Source organism: Cyprinodon tularosa, unplaced genomic scaffold (assembly GCF_016077235.1).
Source record: "Cyprinodon tularosa strain WSP-4 unplaced genomic scaffold, ASM1607723v1 ctg416, whole genome shotgun sequence".
Lineage (NCBI taxonomy): Eukaryota > Metazoa > Chordata > Actinopteri > Cyprinodontiformes > Cyprinodontidae > Cyprinodon > Cyprinodon tularosa.
Window position 1 is genome coordinate 291,915 of NW_024039137.1, and position 24,614 is coordinate 316,528.

The following is a 24,614-nucleotide window of genomic DNA, read 5'->3' on the forward strand; positions in this document are numbered from 1 at the left end:
TAGATTGTCACTTTCTTGAAATAGCTGACTGAGTTTCAGTTGTTTGAGATCTTTTGTCCCATTTTAAGTCTGTAATATAAAAAAAGTATTCAACTATGCAAAATAATTTAATAAAAGAAATCAATAGGAATCACTCAGGTGGCACTTTATTTGTCTTTGTAAAGACGAGAACAGGAAAATCGTTAAAGCCCTCACAGCTTGATGTTCTGCCCTGTTCTTCTCTAGACAAGGTTTTAAAACTAAACTGAAGTCAGCATAGAGCTTTGAAGGTCCCCACAAAAAGTTAATCGAAACAAGTTACAGACTGAAAACTGTCAAATGTTTTAATAAACTGGAGTCTGGCCTTCAGTCTAAATATTCCCTAATAGTACTAAATAACACATCTAACCCAGACCCTGTATACAGATAGCCTTACAGGTGTGCAACAGCATTAGGGGAAACTTTTATAAAGAAAGAGTAAAAAAATAAAATAAATAATATTTGAAGAGATGTTACAAGAAATAGATTTTTCAGACTCTTTGCAGAAATTCTTGAGGATGTGTCAAGAATAAACCAAACATAAGTAATTTTTATCTTTATTATGGGCAAGAAATGGACAAGGCTTCATGCCACAGTCAGTTTATGAAAGATCCAAAATAATTGACAAAAGATTAAGGAAACAATTAAATAAAGTGATCTGAAGCCTAACCACAACCATTTCATTTTTTGCCCATATTTAACCTGTAAGTATCACAGGGACAGGGAAAAATAAAGCATGCTACCCTCTATTGAATATGAAGTGTAACCGATCCAACCTAAACAACACATTGGTTCCACCCTAAAACATTTACAGAAGCTTCAAAATTTGCATTTTTAATGTCAGTTGTCTGATTTTCTTAATTCTATATTATTTTAAACATAATTAAATCTATGAAATTAACTTAAATAGTTTAACTGCCCTCTATGGCAATGACATTGCAAATCACTTGAATGAAACAATCAAGACACAGTTCCAGTTTTCCATTAATAACAATATCTATTTATTCATATTATTATTCTTAGGAAATAATGGAGAGGCAAATTCCTGCCCTATACACGACATTTGAGTTGTTTTGATAATAATGATTATGTAAAAACCTATGAAACAATTACTGTTCAAGTTTCCTAATTTCATCTATATGGGACGTAATATCCCCAGATTTCATTTTAGAAATCTGGTCACCTTACTAGTAAAAATTAAGTTTCATCTACCTAAAATTTTTTATACATTTTTCATTTGCTGTTTTAACATGTATCAGCTTGCCTGAATATGTTTTTTACAAAGATAAATTTTTTCCTGGTCAAAATAATAAAAGTTATAACAGTAACAATAAGAATATGGAGCTCTAAAATTGATTTGTAGACGTCCAGAATATTTATTTTAGATATGAAGCATTTCAATCTGTTTCTGAAAGATTCATTTTGACAAGCAAGGAATGTATTTCAGATATCAGAAATACATGTTCAGTTAATGTATCAAAGTATTCTATTTAGGTGCAATTCCACAGGGGACAAGCATGGCAGCAAGTGATGATGAAGCATAAAAATGCTGCTCAAACATGTAGAACCTGTGCATCATCTCATGGGGTACCTTCTAATTTTAATTCTGTCTGACATTACATATTAAATATGCAGAATGTATTCAACAGTAGTTCCAGATATGCCCACTAGATGGTTCTATTGAGTTTTGAATACAAGGTCAACTACTAGAGCATATTAAACAATAAAACATCTGTGATTACGGACTATATACATTTTTGCATTGGCACTTGCATTCCTGTCAAAACAATAAAGAAATTCTCCAAAACAAACCCCTGGGTGACTCCAGAATTCAAACAAAGTCTAAAAAAGAAATAAAGCCTTTGCAAATAATAATTTGCATGATCTGAAATTGGCAAATCGTGAGGTTAAAAATGCTGTATTTAAGGCTAAACTAAAATACAAGGACAAATTGAAACGGGAATTCTCCAACATGAATACAAAACAGGCTTTTCAAAAGGTACACACACTGACAGGATGCAGCCCCAAACCCAGTACAGTATCTACAATGGACCCAGTACAGTTTGTTGGGGAACTGAATGACTTTTATGCTTGTTTTGACACAGTGGATTCTTCAAACGAGTGTGAGAGACTCCTACAAGTGCTTCCATTTTGGGAGCAGGATGAGCAAGTCCCATTCATGGTAGAGGACGTGAGGCTTCAGCTCAGCAGGTGCAAGCTGGGTAAGGCCCCAGGTCCAGATCTCATCTCTGCAAAGGCGCTGAAGAGCTGTGCCCAGGAACTTGCCGCTATCATTCACTCCCTTTTCAAAGAGGTCTTCTTCACCACCACAGTACCAACCATCTGGAAAAAATCTACAATAATCCCGGTACCAAAGAAGCCGAGGCCCACAGAACTCAACCACTACCGCCCACTGGCCCTCACCTCCATAATAATGAAAGGCCTGGAGAAGCTACTGCTAAAAGCCATCTTGCCAGCTGTCAGTGCACAACTAGACCCTCTCCAGTTTGCATACAAGGCCAAGAGAGGCACGGAGGACGCTGTAGCCTGCCTGCTACACCTCCTCCTCCAACATCTCGACTCTCCTGGACACTTTGCACGTATACTCTTTGTGGACTTCAGCTCGGCCTTTAATACCATCCAGAGGCACCTGATGATCCGGAAACTCCAACAACTCAACATTCCCACAAGATTGATTCACCTCATCCACAACTTCCTGAGCAACAGACAGCAGGTAGTTCGGCTGGGCCAGACCACTTCCTCTGCTCTCACCACCAACACCGGTGCACCACAGGGCTGTTTGCTGAGCCCATTCCTCTACACACTCTACACCAATAACAATACAAGCTTCTCTCAGAACATCAAATACCTCAAATATTCAGATGACACTGCTATATTGGCTCTGCTCAATGACAAGAACTCAGTTATGGACTATGTAGACAACATCACTTACTTCACCCGAGGGTGCACAGACAACCATCTGCACCTCAATGTCAGTAAAACAAAGGAACTCATATACAGTACAACCCACCTGGACCACCGCAACCAATTAATATAAACAATCAATCAGTGGAAACAGTGGACAGCTTCAAATATCTTGGTGTAACAATCGACAGCTCACTCACATTTGACCATCACATCACAGACATTCATAAAAGAAGCCAACAATGACTTTCCATAATCCGGAAACTCAAAGGACCCACTACAGGACTACCTCATACCCCTCCCCTCTGGACGGAGGTAAAGGGCACTCAGGTGTAGAAGGGCCCTTTTTGGCAGGAGCCTGATCCCTTCAGCCATCACCTTTTTAAACAACAGGCCCTGTTGAGTGTATCATGTCTCGTATTGTGTCTTGTACTTGTGCTGGTGTTTACTGTGGTGTCTTTTTTATGTCTTTGTGTAAACGAGCTCTGTGTATGTGGAAAAGAATCTCCCCCTGGGGACAAATAAAAGTCTAAAGTCTAAAAGTCTAAAGTCTAAATACTAAGTGGCTATTTGACTTTGCAGTTGTTTTCTATGATGCGGTTATTACACACATCAATTTGCTCTTACCAATATCAAGTTTTGTTAAATACCTTTCAAAGAAGTCTGTGTAATGCTACAAATCTGATGAGTCTTTGATATATGTGACTGATTGTGAGATGAAATAGTAGCGCATATAAAGATAACTTTGTGAATATGAAAGGACATATATACCTGGTCTGAAAACCTTTCCCTATTAATATCTAATTCTCCATCTTAATTGATTGGATCCTCAACAAAAGGAGGTCAGAAGAGTTTTTAACCCCCCGAATGTTTCAAATGGATTCAAACCTATTTACAAATCCTCCCGACTAAATAAGGATATGAAATGGTGTGATTGGCAGTAGAGGGTGGAACCAGAGGACAGTAAGATTCTTAAGGAAAACCTTCTCCTTTCCAGGTTAGCTCAAGGGAAAATGTTAGTACAGCAACAGACACAGAGGTTGACTAAACCCCTGGTTTTCAAAGTGGGGGAAGATGGATAAAAAAATAAAAAGTTATACATGAAATTATTTTTATTGAATAAAAATAATTAAAATTTTCCTGTCTGGGTATAACTACATTATAAAAAACATTCACCTAACCCTAAGACAACAGTTTCCTACCCTAGCTGAAAGGGCTCTGAAATATCCCCTTCCATTTTCAACCACTTACTTGTGTGAGTCTGGCTTTTCCACTTTAAAAGTACTGAAAACAAAACACAGATCACGTTTTAAATTTGGAGAACGACATGTGTGTTGCTCTGACAGACATCAAGCCCAGACTGGACAAACTGTAGAAGCCATCAGGCCCACTGCTTCCATTAGCATGGTATGTCTATGTATTTCTCATGTAGCCTACATTTGTTGTTAGGCCTGCATTATATATAATGCCTGGCCAAACTTTTATTTTGTTCACAAATCTTTCTGTTTTTGCAAGGTATAAAGAGGTTCATCGTTTAAAAAAGGTTATTAAAATTAAAGTGGTGGGCTTATATTATTGTTATATTTTATTCATTAAATTAATGAATGAAAGTTTAATAAAATATAATTTTGACTTCATTTTTACAAAATAAATGTATTTTTATTTAGGTGGTTTGTTCACTCATTTTTTAATTCTGTCGCTGTAGCTTACACATTAGTTTTTAGGCATGTTTCATATGAAGGGGGGGCTCAGCTGAAAATGTACTGGTGTAGGGGGGCCTTGGCATGGTAAGGTTTGGGAATCCCTGGACTAAACTACCTTTGTGAAATGGGAAACTGAGTTTTTCTGATTTCATGGTGAACAAACTATCAGTTTTCATTAAAACTGCTTCAAGACACAGACCTCTGGTATTTTAACAGTACACTTCTGAGAGCCACTGCATAAAGGCCACATTTTAAATAAAGCTGTTCAGGCAGCTGCAGAAACTTGAGTCATGAAAGAAAAATGATGATACATTCAACAGGAAAAGATTAGGTCAGAAGAGTGTTTGCAAAACTTCAAACCAGCTGAAATCCTGGAAACAGTATAGTTTAAACACAACCAAAATGACATAGCCTACCCATGAAGTACATCATGTATCCCAAATGCCAAACCTGAAGTGAAAACATTGGGAATCTATAAAATTCTAAAACAAATACCATAGCTTATCCACATCAGCGGTTCTAAAATGCACAGGAGAAATATAAGTCCTATGCCAGTTATTTGTTAAATTAATATTTCTTTAAAAATGGTTGAATATATCTCTATGGTTTGTATTCGTACAAATTAAAGGCACAAATATGACACTGTCACATTACAGCACTGCTCTATCTCATCTGGGTAATTGTTGTAAAGTTGTATAGTTATTTAAAGTGTTTATTAACACTCAGAAAATGAGTGATTCATTTTTCACACCACTCCATCTCTCTTGGTTACCTCCACTTACTAATCATTACTCTGCTAAATAACAGCTCATAAGTCTGATATTGTGCACCTTGATTGAAATGTTACATAATTTATATTTATATCAAGTTCCATAAAAATAACTCTATCAGAAATAACTCCATCCAATATAATGTTTACACCAGGGCTGGGTAATATTGGAGTTTGGCATGTTTTCCTCCAGTTTGCCTGCTGCTTTCTTTCCTATCCAGTAGATGGCGCCTGTGCTCAGGTAACTGGGGACTGATAAGCGTTTCCCATCAGACTGTTGAAGATTGATTTCTTTTTCTTTTGTTTTCTGTTTTAAATAACTCATATTTGTTAAATTTAGTTAAGTTAAACTTTCTGTGTAAGTCAGCCAAATGGAAGTTCTTATGTTGAGATATGAGGACTTTCAGAGAGGCCCTAGAATCACTTTATATGGTTATGCTGGAGGCTGTATGAGAAGGGCCAGATGCTGACTGGGATAAAGTGAAAAGCATGAAAAGGCTCTCTGCCATTTTTGTGGTTCCTCAGCATATGGTCAAGATGAAAAAAGGCCTAGGATAGAAGGTAAGATCTTCCTCGGCAATTTGTGCTTATATCAATGATTTTGTTAATGACTTGAATAATATTCCATAAATTATGTTAATGCTTAAAGATGTTTCCTTCTTTGTGTACACTATCTGAGAAATATCCCTTTTCTGGTTGAACCATAGGTGATCAAATGATGATCGTGCGTGACCTGGTTTTGCGAGGGGAAGGAAACTCATGAGGACATTGGGTTAGCCTTTGCAGGAAAAAGACACACACTCATAAGATATAACAACATTTTTTTGGCATTGTTATAAGAAGTAGTCTATAGACTATTTTTTATTAATTTGCAAATTCAGAATTTTTTCTATTGTTGAGCTCATGATTATTTCAGGATAAGGATTGCAGTAGTAAGCCCTTTTGAACTGAAACTAAAAGACTAATTGTAAGTAGAAAATTTACATGGATATAAGCTTTAAATTTCTTAGTACTGTTGTTTCTCTGCTATTTCTTTGGCTGTTTCAGTAGTTCCTCTGTTTGAATTTTTAGAATCAAATCAGAAGCCAATGAAAAAAGGCCTAAGATAGAAGGTGAGATCTTCCTCTGCCATTTGTGCTTGTTTACTTCTTTGTGTATACTCCAGTATCTGAGAAACATCCCTTCTTGGTCGATCAAAAAAGACCTCTTCAAGCAGAAGCTCTAAAGGAGTCTGCTGCCAGCCCTTCCACGCCAACGTGTTAATCAGCGTGGTTTCTTCCATGCTTCCAGAATCAGATATCTAGAAAACTCCTCCATCTGCAAGTCTCAAGTTTCTCTTACCTCATGAGATACCACACTGGCATCTTCCTGATTAGACTTTTCTTGCAAGTTTATTCCGATTGAACTCTGCTCTGCTTTCGACCCACACAGCAAGCATCCACCCTGTGCCAACCTCTATTTCCTGTATTTAGCCACTCCTGAAGCAGCAGGTTCAACTCTGCTTCCACCCTCCAGAGTCGTCCTCTCTCAGACTTCACTTATTTCTCTCTGTCGGTAATCCATCGACCTCTCCGTTCTCCTACTGATCCTCAATATTCATTCAAAACCTAACGTCTCGCTTCTCTTCACCCAGTCAAAGACCTGTTGCTGAGTTTGCAGGTCTGGATAAGCTCAGTCAGTTCAAGTAATAAAGATTCTTAATCAGCTTCAGTCTCCTGAGTTTGTTCTACATGTAAACCTCTCTAAAACCATGACAGGTAATAAAGAGAGAGCTGCTTCAGGGGCATAGAGGGACACAAAGGGCTACTTGATAAAGTGATAAAGAGTTTTTTTTGTTTCGTTTTTTATAGAAGCGGTTTACCTTTGACTAAAAGAAAAATCACTATTAAAATTACCAAGCCAATAGGTTCAGTTTTCTTTTTCTCATGTAAAACATACAGATTTGTTTTAACATGATACATTACTCTATTTGCTTCTTTCAATTTTCAATAATCTTTAATTTTGCCCCATACCTGTCACATCTGACATATATTTCTATAACGTATTAGTTTAGTAACAGTTATTTAGAGAAAAAAATCCTACATTTTTAAAGTAGTTTTTTTAGTGACTTTTTAAAACTGTTGTTTTTAAACGAGAAGTCCGGTCAGAATAGATGGATCACTATAACTAAAACTAATACATTCACAGTGATTTAATGAATTTAGTGTTAATCAGTAAAAAAATATCAACAATATTTTTCGTCCCGATCACTAAGTCCGAGACCGGACATTTTTACCAAAATATGGTAACACATCTCTCCTGACATCTTCTGGCAGTGATGACATGGTGCGGTAAGCTTAGCGCTTTACAAGCAAATTCAATGGGAACTACTTGACACATCTGCAATCAACAACGTTATTTAAGATTTCCAGAGGACTTCGCCTTTGAAATTTGCGAGAGCTATAGTTAAAGTGACAATGCCCACGTGCATGGCAGTTGGATGTTGCACTACATCGGGTAAAAGTATTGGATTCATGATCCACCACAGGTTGAGAGAGGATTTGCCATTGATCTTCTGGCCAGAGAAAAAAAAAACACTTAATATGTAGCCAACATTTCGAGGAAGAATGTTTTCAAGATGACTTGGATAATAGCGTGCTGTGACAAACACCAGATACAGCACTGGGACTTGCTCAACAGCCGATACCGCAACGAGACGTCATAAACCGGTAGGTGGCAGTAGTGCTCTTTTTCTAGCATGGATGGCTCCAGTAAAGTACATTCAAATGAAAATTACTCCTAATTAGAAACACTTATCCGTTATTGAACAGTAATATATTTAAAGTACTTTCAGAACTTTGAATTCTGAAATTACCGGACTTCTCCTTTAAGTACTCTTAAGGGGATACCATAATTACACAATTGAAATATCAAGCATTTTTTTTAATAAACATCTTTCATTTCTATCATTGAACTGTCATGGTTTTTCACTTTTTGGTTCTGTTTATGTTTTTTATGGGAGTTTTCAATGGTTTCAGTTCCATTATGGGTTGTTTTCTGGTTGTATTTGAGTTCTCAAATATTTCTTGTTTATCCCCTATTTCCCTCTTGTATCAGTCTTCTTTCCCCTAGCTCCCTTTTAGATTCTTCTGCCCATGCCTGCTTCCAATCAGTTGATTACCCCAGTCTTTGTTCTGTTTGGCATATATACTCCTCCTCTTCAGTGATTGTTTGCTGGTTTCTTGTCATTCCTTGCTCTTCGTGTGTGTTTTCCCTGACAGCTCCTGTTTTTTTTTTTGGTTTTGCTGTATTTAGTTATTTTTGGATATTTTTGCCTCATTTGCCACCTCTTGGATTATTAAATCAAAAAAGAAACCACTTAAGCTTCTATCCCTGCATTTGGGTCCTCTTTAAACCTCCACTCAACCTGACAGGAACTTAATGGTGTTAGATGGGGATAACTAATTGTTACTATCTGCTGTGCTAATTTAAATTTGCTGTCTTTAAAAACTTTCCTATAATTCTATTAAATCTTATCAACTCCTCAGTTAATTTTCTTACTCTCATTGTTGTCAGCTCTTTAGCTAGAAAAGTTTTCACTGGCTGGCTTAAAGTGATTAAAAAGTTGCTAAAAGACATTATTACCTAATTTACATATTTAGGAATGCTTTGATCCACTAACTGCAAATATGCCATTGTGTTAAAGCACCGCACTTTCATCTGGTAATTTACACCTCATTGCGAAGTTGCATAGTTTTTCAAAGGGTTTAATGACATGGACATTTTTGAATGTTCTGGGCTTTGTTCTTTTAGTTGGAACATAGTTTTGCTTTAGAGGAATCTTTTTATACCTCCTTCAGATATTTTCTTACTGTCCAGTTCCTGCAGTTCCTCATTGCAGGTTCCTTGTATGTTTCTCCCAAACCTCTCTAGTTTTTGTAGATTGTTATTTCTGGACTTATGTTTTTGTACCATCTACTTCCCAAAACCACCTATAAAATAACTACATTGAAATACAACACAGAACACTTCCCAAACGGGAATCCCAGCTCAGGGTTTTTGTGAATGTTATAGAACAGGGGTAGGTAACATTGGTCCTCGAGTCCCCCTGTCTTGCATCTTTTGCATGCACCCCTTCTTCAACCCCTCTGAAAGATATTAAAGGAAAATGGTCAGGCCTCTTGCCAACTTACCGACATGCTAAGGAGGTAATTTGGCCTTTAGTTTCAGGTATTTCAGAGCAGGGATGCATGTAAAAGCTGTAGGACAGTGGCACTCGAAGACCGACGTGGCCTACCCCAGCTATAGAAGGAAGATGAGTTATATTAAAGCTTGATTTAAATAGAGTTTGAGACTATGAGCAGATCTAATGTTAAAGGGGAAGTATTTACACACTTTAGTAGTTCTGACAGCAAATGCCAGGTCTACTCTGCTTTTTAACTTTGGTTTCACGTAAGAACCATAAATTATTGAACTGTAATGTTCTGGAAATGGAATGGTTGTGCAGAACATCCTGAAGATAGGCTCCAGCTAGGCCATTTATAGCTTTATAGTTAAAAGAAGAATTAAAAAATTAGTCAGATAATTTACAGGCAGCTAATGAAGAGAAACCAAAAAGGGTTATATACTCATGTCTCCGGGTTCCAGCTTAGAGTCGAACTGCAGCATTTTCAATAATCTGAAGTCACTTTAAAGAAGACTTGTCCACATTTTTTTTATGATTATTAACCTTAAGTGTGCAGTAATGACCACATGGATAAATTTCTGAAGACATTAAGTACAGAAGCTGGAAGGAAATCCCTACCCTGTGCTGGATAGCTCTTCCATCCAATTCGTATGACTGTGTCTGCTCTGTGGAGTTCCTTCAGTGGTAGGTTGAGGCGCCCTATGTGCACAAGTGAACATTTTCTTTGCTCTTTTTTCCCTACTTGACAATATATATTATATGACAATATTGCTGTAAATTCCATGTTCCATGAGAGAAAAAAAGAAAAAAAAAAAACAAATAGCAGTTTTGCATATCCTACACAGGGTTGTGTATTAAATAAAATGGCCAGTGGAGGGTATTTTATGTTACTTAAGCATTTTGTAGCTTCTCTAAATGTCTGTGTCATTGTTTTTAGTCTGATGGCATGTTATCTATTTGTTTTAAAATATGTCCCCAACACTTTGTCACTTTTTCTAAATTACAGGTGCCTTTTTAGTAGATATCTATTATTGGAAATATACAATTCAATTAAATTGGTCATATGTAAGATGTTTGTATAGAAAGGCTTCAAAAAACAGATAGCTGTCAAATAAGAAAAACATTTGCCATTGCAAATTCATCCTTTCATGAACATTATTTTTAATAAATGCAGATACACTATACAGGTGGAGCAACGGTGATTTAGCATATGTTTTTCTTACAGCGGATTCACACTTTGTAGTCATTGATACTTTTTAGCAATATATAAAATGTTAAGAAAACTACTGTAATTGTTGTACTGTTGAAACTAGATATATGACTCTGTCAAATGAAAGCACCGCTCGCTCATCTGTGAAATTACTGCAAAGTTATGTAGCTATTCAAGCTGTTTAGCCTTCAGAACATTCCTCAGCTTTAAAGTGCTTTGTTCTTCTATATAACATCTAGTTTCTGGTTTAAGGAAACCGTACACGCTCCATCAAATATTTTCTGCCTCATTACAGAAAGCTAAGCTCTAATAGATTAAGTGTCTTATACTTAAGGGTAATTACCACATTAGAACAAATTCTTTCCCCAAACTTTGAGAGGACACATCCTGACTTAATTAAAATTAAGTCAGTCTCTGACACAAATTATGTTCAACCACCTTTTGACTGATAATTATATCTATTCCCCTTGTATTCACACTTGTCATTGTTCCCAGTAAATCTGATAAAACTGAAATAAAGTTCAGTCATCATCGTGCAATTTTTCTGACTCCCCTCTTTCAAAAAGTCCATTTTAAGCTTTAATTTGACAAACATCCTGTGGAACTCAGTTAGAAAACTTAAAAGATAGTTTCACATGTGTTAAGAGTACCGTAACACTCTCCTCTCAAATTTTAGGCTTCAACTCTATTCAACAACCATTTCTGATTATAAATTGTGTGTTTCTTAAAACAGCGGTGTGAACGTGGTTCCAGAAGGTGCTGTATGGCTGCAGGTCTTCTTTCTGACCAAGCAGTAGCACACCAGACTCCAGTCATCTCATCAAGTCATCATGTTCAGATTGGACTCACTTGATGACATGATTGGAGTCTGGTGTGCTATTGCTTGGTTGGAAAGAAAACCTGTAGCCACATGGCCCTTTCTGGAACCACTTTCACACCTTTGGCTTAAAACAGGATTTTTGCTCTTTGAAAATTAACCATTTGTAAATATTAATTTTAATCTGTGTTTATTTTATTAGAACCTATCATCCTAAGAAACTTATATCCATGTTAGATTCAAAATATTGTGAGTTCATATTTCATATAGGACAAAAATGAATCTGACGCACAAAGGGTTTTTCAAACAGAGCTTTTCCTGCAGGATGAGAAAGGCTAGCTGCTCACAGTTCAGCACCTTTCTGGCCTCCAACAAAACAGCAGAGTCTTTTATTAACAGAACACAAACAAATGGGTGGGTCTTAGGGCAGAAGACCCTGCAATGATTATCTAGCTGGATGCAGGTCATAAAACAGCATGACCCTGCTTTATGACCAACTGGCTAGAAGCAGGTCATAAAGTGACAACTGGCCGGAAGCAGGTCATAAAGTGAAATGACCCTGTAAATGCCTTCTGGCTGAAGGCAAGTCTAGAATGACCCTCCTGTTTGAATCACAGGACAGAATGTAGCATCTTATTTCTTCAATGTTTCATATGCACACACATTAACTTTATAATCATCATTGAATAAACCTAACAATCCACCTAATCCATTTGTCTTAATTCTTGCATAAGTCATTTATATAGAGTAAACTGCTTTGGACCCAATTCTGATCCCTTTAATACACTCCAAGCAATGTCCAAGCATAATGATAAATGTTGATATCTCTTCACAAACTGTTTTCTTTTACTTTAGTAACTTCTAAGCCTGTCCGTCTCTACCCCTTTAACTAATATGGAATGAATGAATGTGTCAAAAGCTTTTTGCTCTAATTACATATGTTAATATGGGTATCTTCAAAAAGTTTAATATGGTGTATTAATATCACTTCCAATATATCTCCTCTTTTCTTGTACTTAGTTTCTTAATTTTTGCATTGTTCTCTCTGATCTTAATTGCCTATACTTGACTATTTCTGTGGTTGGTTACTCTGGAAGTTGCTTTGATAGAGTGTAAAAACTCGTAGTTTGTAACTAATGTCATTAATTGAGAGTCTAGTTTTTTTTTTTATAATTGCTGACTATATCAACTAATATGTAATGTGAAGAAAGAAGAATGCAAATCCTCTTTCTTTCTTTTTCTTTTTTCTTATTTAATCATTTATTCTTTTTTTTGGCAGGTGTAAATAGCAGCTAGGTTAAAACCGTGATCAACTAAATCTTTTTATGCAAGCCGGGTGCCTCCGGGTGCATTGCTGCCCCCCTCAGGACACTGGCTTGTGAAATTTCATGGGCATTACACTGCCTTGCATTAGGCATAAGTTAGGCTGTCGCTGGACATAAGTTCTAGAGTTGTTATGAATACTCTATGTATACGCCCAAAATTGAAAAAAAAATACATTGAGTTCAGCATATGCAAAGGTTTCAGAAGATTGTATGACTTCAGACATACGCTGGCTAATATGTCAAGGTGTGACAGGGACTTGATGTAGAAAACGTATAAATCTAAGCTAAATTCTGTTTAATAATTTTAATTTCAGAACCAGTGACCCTAACATGCTTCTGAAGTAAAATTACCATATGCCTAAAACTGTTCCCTGCCATTGCATTGTTTCTGCATCTATTATAATATTATATACGTTTTATTTAAAGTTCCTTATTTTTACCTAAGTAAAAATATTCTATTTAAAAAAAACATCTTTTAATTCTTCTCAAAATAAATTATAACCTCATTCCCTTATTACTTATAAAAATAGTCATGTTGTCTTACTGGTTGGTTGCTAAAAATAGTCATGTTATCTTACCGGTTGGTTGCTTTACTGTTGGACCGACCTTAGTGTAATGAACTCCTAGATGTCAGACTATTCATCAATATGTCAAAAACACCGACAGAGTGAGGAGAAGCAAGTTGTACTTTTTAATTAAATAAGCTATGCATTTCTAGATGAGTCATGGGTTTCAATTTAAGAGGAACCTAGTTAAAGCTTAATTACTTTGCAAGACGAGGAAATGATTGTCGACTTCAAAAGGAACCGGCCTAACTACGCTCCACTGCTCATCAGCAGCTCAGCTGTAGAGGTGGTGAGCAGCACTAAATTCCTGTGGGTGGACATCACAGAGAGCTTCACCTGGACTGTAAACACCACCTCACTGGTCAAGGGCACACAAGCGTTGTACTTCCTTCTGAGGATGAGGAGAGCCCACCTGCCCTGAACCAATCCTCATGACCTACAGAAGAACCGTAGAGCTCATTCTGACTTGCCGTATCTCTGTATAGTGTGGATTCTGCATTGCCTCATAGTAGATGCCTCATCACTGTCATCAGAATATTGGACTATTAAAGTCTCTGCATCACATTTAAAAATATTATATTGCAATACCAAGGTGGCTTATGTTTTCATAATCCCTTTGAATAGAACACAACTCAATGTTCTACTGCATTTTGCACCATATTTATTTATTTATTTTGCGCTCCACTGAACCTTTCCATATCAATGCCTTTTCCACGTTCAAACTTTAAACTGGTTTCCATTTATCCTTCACTGTCTACACTCTTGATCACTGCTGCACCTTTTTTGATTTAGCTACGAGTTTAGCAACAAGATAACTAGCTTAGAGAGCTCTCTCATTTACCTTTGCATTTTTTTCCTCAAAAAAGTTGCCTGTTTCTCATTGTTTGTACGTTAGTGTACAACATAGTCCATCTGCTTGTTTTGAACAGAAGGGTGTTTCGTATGAGATGGTGTTTAAACTTAAGTTTAAGCTTAATGTGTTTTGAGCTGTTGTTGAGACTTGGAGAAGATTTAGTTAACCTAGGATTTAAACACTAATATAAAGTTAGTGTTCATGTGTTTTCTCATATGCTGATTACATTTTGATTACCAAGTATGACCAAAATTAATTTAATTGAATCCTAATGTCTATTCGCTGCTAGCTTTACAAAGATGGTTAAGAAACATTTAACTAAAGGTTACTGGTTCCAGATTAAGAGAATTGTTTAATAAAACATTTGCTAAATGATATTTATTCACCCCATGGATTTGCATTGTGAATTTGTTTGAAAAAATTCCAATTGCTCTAAATTAGTGAAAAGCAAATTTGATCATATCCCAAATTCTTCCAGATAAAGATTGGTTTTCAAACACAAAATCCATCTTCAAATGTGATATGATTTTCAACAATGTTTCCCCTTCCTCTTTGTACATATTAGTTGTTTAGCTGAGTTTCTCTAGCTTTAGTCAAGTGTTTTCAACTGAAATATGTTCACTTGGAGCTGAATGATTTTTGTTAAAAAAGTCTTAAATTTTGCACAGTAGTTATGGTAAATGTATTCCATGTATGTGTTTGACCATGATTTGAGCTTGTTTCACTCTTTCATTTGTTGTTCTAACACACAGCCAGTAGGGCCTTGGTTCATAAACAATATATGACAGTCCGAATAATATATGATTAAAGAAGATATTTGCCACCCCCACCGGGGAGGGCAATAAACATCTTAAAGTATCATGACATTATATGGCGTGCCAGCTGGCTGGGCATTGAATATAACAGTTATTCACAACACTTTTGTGTTCGTCAGAACAAGTCCAGGTTTCACACTGAGTATAAATGTTTAGAAATGATATCATTAACTATTGTATCTATAATATGTGCTGTGTTTAGAGTGTCATTTTGGTTGGTGGTGTGTCCGAGGATTTTGCAAATGTAAAAAATGTGGCTCAAAAAGTTTGAAAAATCACTGTTCTATGCAATGCAAACCAAGCTCCTACTGAGGTCATACAGAGAGCGGACAGCCCTTAACAGAGGGCCCCAGACCCCATACTCCTGAAGCACCCCCACAGGGCACCAAGAGGGATACGGTTGAAAGCCTTCTCCAGGTTGGCTTGGAGAACTCCCAGAAACCCTTGAGCATGAAGAGTATAGAGCTGGTCCAGTGTGACCAGGACGAAAACCGCATTGTTCCTCCTGAATCCGATGTTGGACTGTCGGCCAGATCCTCCTCTCCAGCAACCTGGAATACATCTTACCAGGGAAGCTGAGTAGTGTGATCCCTCTGTAATTGGAGCACAACCTCCGGTCCCCCTTTTTAAAGAAACCACCACACCAGTTTGCCAATCCAGGGGTACTGTCCCCGACTGCCACGCGAAACTGCAGAGATGTGTCAGCCAAGACAGTCCTACAACATCCAGAAAAACGTAAGGTACTCAGGCTGAATCTCATCCACCTCTGGGGCCCTGCCACCAATAACCTTTCTAACTACCTCAGTGACTTCAGCCTGGCTGATGTGTAAGTCTGCCTCTAAGTCCCCAGCCTCTGCCTCCTCTTTCAGCTTGACAGCATCCCTTACTTCCGGGCAACACCACAGGGTTCGGGGATTGCAACGGCGACAGACACCAGAGGCCTTACCGCTACAGCTACGAACGTCCACATCGACTATGGAGGAACATGGACCACTCAGAACATGGACCAGTCTGACTCCATCTGGGAGAAACTCGTCCGGAGGTGGGAGTTGAAGACTGCACTAACAGAGGTATCCACCAGACGTTCCCAACGGACCCTAACAACATGCTTAGGCCTGCCATGTCTGACTGGTTTCCTCCTCTGCCAGTGGATCCAGCTCACCACAGTACTCTTCACCAGAGTAAAGATATATATATATATATATATATATATATATATATATATATTTATTTATATATATATAGACCAGCTCTGCACTAACTGTAGGGTGTTTTGCCCAACCAGCTCACTTGTTTTTTGTAGACCTAGAGAAGGCAATTTGACAATGAAGACTTTGTCACTTTTTCTAAATTACATCTCCATTTGATATGCACACTTATTAATCAGAATATACAAATTCAGTTAAATTGGTCATATGTAAGATGTTTGCATATAATGGCTTTAATAAACAGATAGCTCTCTATGAAACAAAAGCAAATGATGATGCAACTGAAAATTCATAATTTTATGAACATTATTGTCTTTAATGACTGTAGATACACAATAAAGGCGGAGCATTGATAATTCAACATATGCTTTTCCCACAAGTGATTTGTACTTTGCAAACATTGATAAGTTTTATGTCACATGTAGAAAACTACTGCAAGCTGTTGTACAGTTGAAACTAGAAATATGACTCATATATGACACATTTACATTTAGAACATTTTTCGGCTTTGAAGGGCTTTGTTCTTCTAGTTAAGACATACTTTTAATTTTACCCTTCACACCTCCATCAAATACTTTCGTTATACATTGTACTGGGAGTTAACCTCTAATAGATCGTCTTTAACTTGTAGGTAATTACCACATTACCGCAAATGTTTTTTTTCCATAAACTTTGACAGTGAACAGCCTGACCTAATTAAAATGAAATCAGTCTCAAACACAAATTGTTTTCAACATCCTTTTGACCGATAATTTACATTTATTCTTCTTTGGTTGAAATTTGTCTTCTTTGGTTCAAATTTGATCCCAGTTAATCTGATTAAACTAAAAAAAAATCTGCGATCATCATGAAAGTTTTCTGACTCCTCTCCTTCAAATAGTCCAGTTTAAGCTTTAATGTGACATAGATCCTGTGGAACTTAGCTAAAAAACATCAAAAGATGGTTTCACACCATATCTGTTCCAATACATGATCCGACAAACTGAGAGGCAAAAAGAAATTTTAGTGTTGAAAATGGTTGCTGATTTTTAGAGTAAGACTCTCCTCTGAAATTATAGGCTTCAACTCTGTTCAACAACAATTTTTGAATATTTATAAGAAACAAATTGTGTATTGCTTAAAACATAATTTTTGCTCCTTTAAAATGAGATAATTAATTAACTATTCAAATTATTAGAACCTATTAGCCTAAGAAACTGATGTCAGTGTTCATTTTCATTTTCAATATTTGTCTTGTATAAGTCATTTATATAGAGAAAACAGTTTTGATTAATACACTCCAAGCAATGTCCAGGCATAATGATAAATATTGACATGTCTTTACAAACTATCTTCTGTTAGTAACTTCTTAGCTATCGCATCTCTCCTTTGAATGATCCATTTAATGTCAGTCCGGTTTAACTATTTGCTCTAAACCATACGTGAATATTCTTTCAAAAATGTTTCATATGCAGTATCAATATCAGTTAGGGTGTCTGTGCTATTAATATTTTTGTTGTCCAAACTGTGAACATTCTGGGACTAAATCGAATGTCCTTAGTCCATAAGGTGTAGATGTACCGCAGGTGTCCGTAGATGTACCATAGATGTCCTCAGGAAAAGACTCTGCATTACATCTACAACTTATGGACAGAGGACATTCTTTTGAAGACCAGAATGTTCACATTTTGGACAGAGTGCAGAGCTCGATGTTAACCATTGCCCGATCGCCCGGGGCAAGTAGTTTTTATTGGTGGGAGAGTACAAATTTCACTGCATTTGCCCACCGGGCAAGTGCAATGATTGCAAAAAAAAATTATCATTAAAAATTACTTTAAAATAACAGACATTCGCTGAAAACGACCCACAAGCTTTGCCAGGGCCATTTTTGTTATTTTGTACACATTCTCGCGTGATTTGAAAAAGGTGAATAATTTAATCTGAGCTAAACTCTGTTTCGAATTTAAATCTCAAAATCAGTGACCCTGACATGCATCTGAAGTGATATTACAATATACCTAAAACTGTTACATTTTTTCTGCATCTGTTACAATATTATACATCATATTTACAATTCCTAAATTTTATCTAAGTGAAAATATATTTTTAAAATATAGTTTTAATCCTTCTCAAAAGAAATCATTATATCAATTCTCTCGTCAATTATTAAAATACTTGAGTTTCTCCTACTGGTTGCTGGCTTTACTGTTAGACCCAATTAAGTTTAATAGACTCTTTGTTGTCACACCACTCCTCAACCTGTCAAAAACACCGACAGAATGAGGAAAAGCAAGTTTGATGAGTAAGATGAGTCATGAGTTCACGTTTTAGGGGAACCTAGTTAAAGCTTAATTACTTTACATTTAGATGGAAACAATATTTTTGTCATGCATGATTTGTTTCATAATCTTTGCAGTTCTGAAGTGAAAACTGAAATAAAAGGGAAATAGGTGAAAGCATGGATTTTCAACCTTTTTTGAGATGCGGCACATTTTTTACATTTAAAATCCTCCGAAACACCACCAAACAAAATGACATAAAATGACACTCTAACAGAGTACATTTAATAGATGTAGTTAATATAGTTTCTAAATGTATTTGTACTCAGTGTGACTCCTGGGCCTGTTTTGATGAACTCAAAAGATGCGCCCCAAGGTTCCCCACCAATCACATTGTGAATTTTGCAGACGACACTAGTGGATGTCGTCTGCAAAATTCACAATGTGAATGTCGAGAGCACTGGTGGATGTGCTCTATTCGTCCTCTGGCATGGGAGCTGGCTCGGAGCTTGTCTGGCTGTGTGTTTCCTGGATGGGGCCGCCTTTGCAGCTGCTTTTTGTATCTCAGCTTCTGTCTCCTTGAACCCCGGTCGGCCTCGGCAGATGGCCGCTCACACTGAGTCTGGTTCTGCTGGAGGTTTCTTCCTGTTAAAAGGGAGTTTTTCCTATCCACTGTCGCTACAAGCATGCTTAGTGTGAGGGATTGTATTTGAGTCAATGAGTCAATGCAATCAACTGGTTTTCATTAGATAGAACACTTTGAATCAATTTGACTGATTGATCTGGTTGAACTTTAAAGTGCCTTGAGATGACATGTGTTGTGAATTTGACGCTATATAAATAAACTGAATTGATTTGAATTAAATTGAATTGGTGGGCCTCATCAGAGACCACAATGACTGGGACTACAGAAAGGAGGTGGAGCACCTGGTAGGTTGGTGTAGAGACTACAGCCTGATCCTGAACCTGGAGAAGAAGGAGATCATTGTAGACTTGATGATGGTGAAAGAATCGGTCAAGTGGTGGTAAACAGCACCAAATTCCTTGAATTGCACATCACAGATAACCTCACCTGGACTGTAAACATCACCTCACTGGTCAAAAGGGCACAGAGGCATTGTACTTACTGCTGAGAATGAGGAGAGACCACCTGTCCTGAACCCATCCTTATGACCTTCTTCAAAAGAACCATAGAGATCATTCTGACCAGGCGTCTCACTGTGTTGTGTGGAGGCTGCACCCCCTCGCATTGGAAGAAAATGAGAAGAGTTGTGAGGATAACAGAGAGGACCACCAGGGCTCCTCTTTCCTCCAATAAAGACATTTAATCCCAGCGCTGTGTGTCCCAAGGTCATAATATCATTAGTAACCCCTCACACCCGAACCATGGACTGTTCTCCCTGCTGCAGGTCCAGCAGGTTCTGCAACGGCTTCTTCCCTGCTGCAATCAGAATGTTGAACTAATCAAGTCTCTGCATCATATTTGAAAATATTTTATTACACTACCAACGAGGCATATTTTTTTTCATAATCCCTTTAAAAAGAACACAACTCAATGTTCTACTGCATTTTGCAACTTATTTATTTATTTATTTTGCGCTGCACTGAACCTTCCCATATCTATGCCTTTTGCACCTTTAAACTGGTTTTCCTTTTATCTACATTCTTGAGCACTGCTGAACTTTATAAATGGTAATGTTCACTTCACTGTTGTAAGCTGCTCATTCACTGTTGAAAGCTGTATGTGGGAAAATTTTGTGTATACAAAATTACAATAAAGTTTGTCTACGTCTAAAAAGGATATCCTGGAACTTAATTAAAGCTTAATTATTTTCCATGTGTAGTCAGACATTTATAACAATTAGATGTGCATCATTTAGCTTCACCCTCTCTGTTTGAGCTCTTAAACTCATTAAATAATAAAAATGAGAAAGAATTGACTTATATTACTCTTTATGCTGACTCTGCTTCCATTAAACAGTTAAAGTGAGTTGAAAATGTGATTTTGCTCAACATTTCAATCTAGTTACAAAAGCTTGTGTTACATGAAAGCTCTTTCTCAAATTATTTTGTGTGGTTAGATAGTTGATAAGTTACTACAGGTATATATATATATATACCTGTTCATATATATATATGAACATATATATATATATATATATATATATATATATATATATATATATATATATAAACAGTGATCATATTGTATTGTTGTTGCTTACAATGGCCTGTGACAATTTTTCCAATAATTAAAGGAATTATATTCACTTTTTTTATGAGCCTCTCTATAGCCTCTTCAGGGTGTTTGCACATTCATGTGTTTGTGCCCAACCAGTTCACATGTTTTTTTGTAGATCTAGTCCTTTTGACAATGTCCTTCATTGGCCGTGAGAAAAAGTGAATATGGAGCAACATGAGATGGGATGTTATGTGGCAGAAAGGTGTTTAATATGTGCTATTGTTCATCAAAGATGCTTTGTTTTGCGTTGAAGAACAGATCACACACTTTACAAAACAATCTTTTTACAGAGATAAAACTAACCCAAATATTTGCTGTCAAATTATCAGAGGCTCCAGATAAACAGAAAGGATAAGGATAGCTATTATTAAACAAGAAAAATGTGGCTAAATGTTTTAACTAGAAAGCTGTGTGGTAATATATTAGTGTTAAAATATGAGGAAGCATTTGTGCTTCATTCTTTCAAGACAATTAACTGTTAAACACAGAAAGTTGAATTTGTGCCAGCCATCCATCTATAAAAGCTGCGTCGCAGCTCTGTTTCTTCAGTCGAGATGTCAAAACATCAAAGAGGCACATAGAAAAGGTAAATTTAGCCTTTATTGCAACTAATAATTTGTTACGTTTAGCAGGAAAAGGAAAGAAATTGCTTTCAAAAATCGTATATTTTACATAAGGCTCTGGGTAAAAAATATTCTTGGTTTAAAACTTTTTCTTGATAAACATTATTAATAGATCATGATTGTCTATTTTTTATACTCCCACCTCTAGCAGATTTCACTTTCAAGATTTGAAGAACGGCAGGCAAAATGATTCTGCCTTTACTGCTTCTATCGGCTATAGGTAAGTATATATTGAAGACAACATGAAATTAATCTGATGAAACCTGAAATCTAATATGCCATCAATCTGTTGTTAAAGATAATCTTTGTTTTATATATATATATATATATATATATCATCAATATTGAATGTAGATGCTGGTGACATATCTTTGGCACTATGATTTTATAGCATCAATAAATGTAAATATATTCTCTTCTTGCAGTCACTTCAGCCTCCTAGAACATTATTTCTTAACTAGAACAATGATGTATTATAAAATGCAGCCCCCCCAAACACAGTTGGGTTTGATCAATTATTTTAATATCTTAATAATATTATCATTATAAAATGAAAAAGAACAGCAACAAAGAGTTACTCTAACATGTACATTACAATTCAAGCTCTAATTGTAGATGAACTTGTCAAATGTTTGGTTAAAGGAGGCATCATAACCTGCTATTTTACATATACAATTGATCTAAAATTGTGTTTAAATTTAGATTTAATAATTTTTAGGACAAAAAAAAACAACTACACTGCTACACATTACTGGTAAAAATGGTGGTAACTGGTTCTGCTGGAGGTTTCTTCCTGTTAAAAGGGAGTTTTTCTTCTTCACTGTCGCTACAAGCATGCTTAGTGTGAAGGATTGCCTTCGAGTCAATGAGTTGATGCAATAAATTGGTTTTCGTTAGATAGAAAACTTTTAATCAATTTGAATGTATGATCTGGTGAACTGTAAAGTTCCTTGAGATGACGTGTTGTGAATTGGCGCTATAGAAATAAACTGAATTGAATTAAAATGTTACACAGGCAGAAACATTTATCTGCCGCCCCCTGATAAGCCTGCTTGTTGGAATCATGCCTTTTTGGTGGAATAGAGATGTGAGTGGCGATAGTATCCCGAGATAAAGTAACCACCCATTCAGGATTGACATCAACACAGAAGATGGACCAAAATCGAGCATTATGGAAAGTGCAAGCATCTTGGCTTTACTGATGTGAACAACAAGCCCACACACACACATAGAAAAAGCCACTTTCACACTTTTAGTTTTCCAGGGGGTTTTATTGAAACCAAACACCAACAGACAAGCTTTACAACGAAAAAAAGTCAGATATCTGTGTGATGACTTCTTCAGCGACCACCATATGTTATTCAACCTTTATTTTATTTTCCATTTTCTTTGTTTCTAATAATAGAGAAGATATAATAGAATTAAAACATGGGCACTTTAGGCATGTCATTATCCACAGATTCCATTTTCCTCAAATATCTAATGCAGTTTGTAGAACCCCTCTACAGAGTTATTAAATATAATCAGAATCGGAATACCTTTACTATCTTTAAATACAGTACAATGAGATTAAATGCCACAAACATAAACGCAAAGACAGAATATAAAAAAAGTATGTAAAATATATACAATTAGAACATGTAGCTCAAAAGTCTTGTAAATCGGGTGCATATACAGATATATAACAAAAGAATAATTAGCAATTTTGCAAGTACCATATTTTGTCCATTAGTGATTGAAATATTGCACATGGTTTGCTATTGCAAGAGGGAAAAACCAGTGCATGTCAGAGTCCAGGGATTCATTTCAATAAGCAGGTTTAACAAAGTCAGATTCAAGTCCTCAACTCTAAATTGATTTTGCCTAAGGTCGGGAACTCTGAGTTTTTGATTTCACAACAGCTGCTGTGAAGTTTAACACGTGCATTACAAGTGTGAAGATCTATGATCAGTGGATCCCCAATTTGACAAGTCACCATGATGACAGACAACAGGAAGTGCCTTGTTTACCCCACTGTAACTAGACATTTGAATGCAGAAATTTAAAAAGAAAAGAAGAATGTGTTTAAAATACAAAGCAACAGTCCTAAATCTGCAAAGCGGAGGAAGATGGTGAAGAAGAAGATTTCTGCTTGAGTTTTGGTTTATATGGATATGACTATGGCAGGCCGTTTTAACATTTATTAAAAGCACTCTCCTCTGTGTTGTTCCGTTTGTAGATAACTAAAATAGGATTCTACTTGATCAATATAACATCCCTAGTCAGAACTGTAATAATAGGGGTTCTAAATAAAAAATTTTGCAGCAGAAACTGAATTTCAGAAAGCCTAAAAAATGTAATTTTACGAGTAAGAATTATGTTTTCTATATCTAGAAATGCTTACACATTTTAAGTGGCCGTTTTGACATTCCTCAGCTTGTCTGAATATGTTTTAATGATATCTGAAATACATTTCTTCATTGTCAAAATAATACAAAGGATGACCAGTTATAATAACAATATTGAGATCTGTAGTTCATGTCTAGACATCCTGAAAGTTTATTCTAGATTTGAAGAATGTCATTTTGTTTGAAATTGTAATTTTCAGATCCAGGATGGGAGCTATATTTGATGACTGCCTTGGCTTTGCTAAGGCAGGGGGAGGTGTAATTCTCCATTAGGGAGGGGAGAGGGGAGGTGATGATCTTCTATGCTGCCTTAAAAACTCTACGCAGCCTCTCCCTGTCAGTCGCCATACCATACTCTGATGAAGGATGTCAGCTGGTTATTGATGGATGAATGTTAGAGGGTCAGCAGTAGGTCGGAGTTGAGGTTGTGTTTCCTTAGGAAGTGTAGCCGCTGCAGAGCCTTTTTAATGAGGAAATGATTATGAACACGTATTCCTTTGTATTACAGGGAAAATGTTGAACAAAAGATTTGAATGTTCCAAAGGAAATTTGTTTTATGTACTGCCATTAGTAATTTCTAATTTATTTGACATGTTTTTTTTTTTTAGGTGCAGTGACAACTCAGGCTTCAGGTAAGCTGAATCATAAATGGTATATGGCCTGTACTTATATAAGTCTTGAAGGTGCTTTACACTACATTCAGTCATTCACCCTTTCACGTACACAAAAA

The 24,614-nt window shown here is 36.4% G+C and overlaps 1 long non-coding RNA gene across 1 annotated transcript; it reads left to right on the forward strand.

Moving 5' to 3' along the window:
* Positions 1-21,429: 21,429 nt before the first annotated feature.
* On the forward strand, positions 21,430-24,517 carry LOC119792263. The gene is made up of 3 exons (XR_005281969.1): positions 21,430-21,460; positions 21,649-21,717; positions 24,493-24,517. It is a non-coding gene; the product is annotated as an uncharacterized LOC119792263 (long non-coding RNA).
* The last annotated feature ends 97 nt before the right edge of the window (positions 24,518-24,614 follow it).